A 4,098-nucleotide genomic window follows, 5' to 3' on the forward strand; every position below is an offset into this window, starting at 1 on the left:
CGCGGCCTTAAGACGAGAGAGAAGGAAGAGAGAGAGAGAGAGAGAGAGAGAGAGAGGAGAGGAAAGGAGGCATGGCGGTGGTCGGCGGGCTCGCCGGCAGCAACGACTGGGACCGGCGGAAGGCGGCAGGAGGCGCGGGTCACGTGCGCGCATGCTCCCATGCGTGATGGCGCTAGCGGCGGCGATTGGAGAGGTCGGGAGCTAGGGTTCCAATGGCTGGGGGCTAAGTAGGTTGGCCATTTGGGCCCAAATGGGCCAGCTGGGAGTGCTGCGTGGTGCTAGGCTAGTATTTAGACAGTGGCTAGTCCTATTGCATGCCCACTTGGGCCCAGGACACTACATAGCTCAATTATTTAGACAGTGGCTGGTTTTATTGCATACTGTACTGTTAGTATATACTACATATTGTACTGTACCATGTTGACTAGTCTAGATTAGTCTATGAGTCTCTACCTTGGGACGACTCGTCGACTCGTAAACCTTGGATCAAATACATATCTACTGATACATACCCTCAGTCCCGAGGATGAATTACTCCCTCATCGTCATAGAGACCGCCGGGATGATGAAGATGGTCTAAAAAATTATTTGGCTTGAGATAAGTCATCTCTCCTTATCCATGAAAATTTATCTCCGGCGAGAACATGCCATCTCTAATCCGCTTAACAACCACTTCTTGCTCCTCCTTGCGTGGAAATCTCGAAAGACGAGGTGCCTCAAGGGCGCCACAATCAGCACACTGCTCATCATCTCTCAATACTATCTTTTGCAAGTTGGGAGATCGCTCCAACATGGACCTTATAAATGTAAACTGTTGTTCTAGCGATTTAAATCCAGCGAATTCTAGCTCTTTCAGAAACTTGTTCTCGGAGCTGCTATCCAAGTGCATTTCCCACTTTGGACTCCTGTCAAGGTAGGAAGCGGGTCTGGCCTCGCCCAAATCGCATGTATGTTCCCATACCTGTATTTGTGTGAGCAATTCATTAGAATTGTCATAGGAATCAAGTTCTAAATAATTTTCTGCTAAAATTTGTGAAAAACTAAAGCTCCAAGTGTGGGCAAGGAAAGAAACATAGACAAAGACATCACCTCAATATGTAACATTTCGACAGATGGTGCTGCTACAAGAAAGGCCGTTGTCCATAAAATGTCAAATTCAACAAATATACAACGTACGTACAGCTTCCTTAGCTTGCTGAATGCGGTGCGGAGTTCCTCCATTTCAGGTTGCAACCAAAGCTGATCACAACATTAATTAATCAAATAAACAAACAAAACAAGAATTGATAGTTTGCAAGCACATAGATGAGATCATCAAAGAATTTACAGCTATGTATGTTCTCTATCATACATAACACATCCATGATATAACTTTCATATATATGACGACATGATGAAACCAAATAAAGTAGTAGTAGTACTTACGGCTTCACCTTGGAAATCCAATGAGAGAGTATGTATGCTTGTTACTCCATGTAGAAGCTAACTTAATTTAAATATGTCTTCCTCACAAACTGAACCACATGAGAGTTCTAATTGCCCAAGTGATGGTACAAAACCAAAGGTCAACGGGGCACACTGAGATATCCAAGACTCACAAAAGAACTTCTCCAATTTGGGGAGGCAGACAAGGTCGATTCTCAGAAAGCGACACTTCTCAATTTCAAGAACACAGAGTTTTGAGTCTGGCGCATCAATCTTAAAGACAGAGTAGGAACCAGTATCACAATGATAAAGGGTTAGATGCTTAAGTTGCTTGCAGCAGTCAAACAGGACATGGTGCATGTCCAATTTGTCAAAGCCTACATTTTTTAGAAAGAGCTTTGTGAGGTAGTGGAGCACACTAGGATAGGCAGTGAAAAAAACATCTATGTCTTGAGCTCGCTGTTGCATCTCTTCGTCTCTACGGTCCAGAGTCTTTGTCTCATCAAGAATGCCGAGATCTAAATCTTTCAACAAACCACTGTCGATTGCATCACCTAACAGTGAGCCAACTTCGCAAAGGAAAGTGTTGGTCAAATAGAGGTTAAGGCGCAAACTTGAGATAGTGGATCCTCTCTGTTGTTTATCTAACAAACTCCTGGTTGCTTTGGACAAAGACACCATGGCTTGTTCCATATCATTTGCCTCAACAAGGTCAGCGTATGGAGCGGATAGGAAATCCTGGACATCGATGCTGAGTTCAGGCAGCAACCAAGGCAGATGCCTCCACCGTGTAGAGAGCACACTTGTCCTTGTAGCCACAAGTGAACTGACTCTCCCCAAGATGGACAGTAAAATATCATCAGTTAGAGCGCTGAGTCTATCTTCGTTGTCCAGTTGCTGCAACATAAATCAAGCATCCATTATTTAGCTGCCATAAATTTATTCAGAAATACCAAACAGAGAATAGTTACACATGGTGACAGGAACTAAAATCTCTCTAGCGTGAAAATTGCTTGATTATCTCTACTACTACAGCATACCAACTCTGGAACTTTGAATTCAAGATGGAAACAACACTACAGTGTGTTGATTATTAACGATCTGACCGCTAAATTTGCCGCTACAGTACCATGTAGTCTGCCGTGTATGGTTCTAGGTAAAACCTCAGTGGCCATATAAAGAAATCCTGCTAATTATCGCCCTCTGATACTTGCAAACTTTATTATGAAAAGTATGCATCAATCCACGCAATCGTCGAAAAGCATTAAGAGAATGGATGCAGGAGTTGTGCAAAAGAAGAAAATAAAAATCATTCCCATCACTGCCATACAGGAGATGTAAACTAAAGTTTTGTATCGTCAGAACAAAGAGAGACATCTCTTTACATCGGCATGTTTTTTTTTTGTCGTCATTGCTTTCTGTTCTCCTTCCTATATGATCAATTAAATGTTCCAATAGTAAAAATATGGCCAGGTTCATAGTTTTACATGTTGAAGTGGGCAAAAACAAAACAAAGTCATGGCGGCGCAGCGAAACTTTGAACCCAAATCTGGCTACAATTTTTGACTACTTCTTCACTCTGTCAAAACCACCTAAATTATAGGTAATTTGGCTCATAACACGCAAGAAAAACAACTTAAAAAACAAAACATTCAACATTTACATTGCATGCTACATACAATAACCCTCAAGAGCTTATAGTGTTACATTAATATAAGAACACAAATATGAACAGAGAGGCATGGCGATCAAGACGAGAGGGGACTTACTTGGCTGTGGGAACTGTCGTTGTGATCCCTGTTATTCCCCTCCATTGGCGACGTGGGAAGCTTCATTTCGGTGGTTCGGTCGAAGTGGTATATCGCAGCTCCGGCGAAGAAACCCGACGAGGCTTGGAATGAATGTTTCAGGCGACCGTGGAGGCTCTCGACTATTGGAGGCCAATCCTCATCCTTGTTCTGCCACTATTTATAATAACTTAGCGCTGCACCGGGGTAGCAAAGCCCCCTCCCAGTCGGACTGCAGCTACACGAGCTTGCCGATTATTACTCTTATTATTATTCTGACGAATTGGAAAGTTATTCGTACCCCAGAGGTGCAATCCAAGTGCTCCTGCTATTGATCCAGTCATATAAATAGATTGATAACTGCCACACGTGTGGGCGTTAAGGAATCTGCCCACACGTTCTGTGTGGTGCCTAAGAGGACCAGCCCACACGTCTGTGTGTGGGCAAAACAATTAGCGCCCACACGCCTCTTTTTTCCCTCCCGGTCCCTCTTACACGCGTGCGTGTGGGAGAAATAGATAACTCCCACATGCGCGATACGCCAGGCCTCGTACCTCGTGGTCCCGCATGCCCCACGTGACACGCGCGCCCCACAGTTTCCATGGGCCGGACCCTCGTCCATGTTCGTTTAAGTGCAGTTGCCATGTCGCTGAACTACGGTTGCCATGTCGGACAACTACAGTTGCCATGTTTGCTCAACTGCAGTTGCCATCTCAGGTCAAAGTTCCAGATTGCCATTTTTTGGACAACTACAGTTGTTGTCATGTGTGGTCTGGTCTACTGCAGTTTCCATGATTTCAAAACTTTAGGAGTTGCCACCTACTAACACTAGGCAGTTGCCATGTAGCGCTACAAAAAAAGGCATCGCAAAAAATATGTTTGGGTA

The 4,098-nt window shown here is 44.2% G+C and overlaps 1 pseudogene; it reads right to left on the bottom strand.

The window, feature by feature from the left end:
* Window positions 1-613: 613 nt before the first annotated feature.
* On the bottom strand, window positions 614-3,239 carry LOC125555919 (uncharacterized; annotated as a pseudogene).
* Between the last annotated feature and the right edge of the window lie 859 nt (window positions 3,240-4,098).

Source organism: Triticum urartu, chromosome 5A (genome assembly GCF_056163025.1).
Source record: "Triticum urartu cultivar PI428250 chromosome 5A, HENAU_Tu73, whole genome shotgun sequence".
Classification (NCBI taxonomy): Eukaryota; Viridiplantae; Streptophyta; class Magnoliopsida; order Poales; family Poaceae; genus Triticum; species Triticum urartu.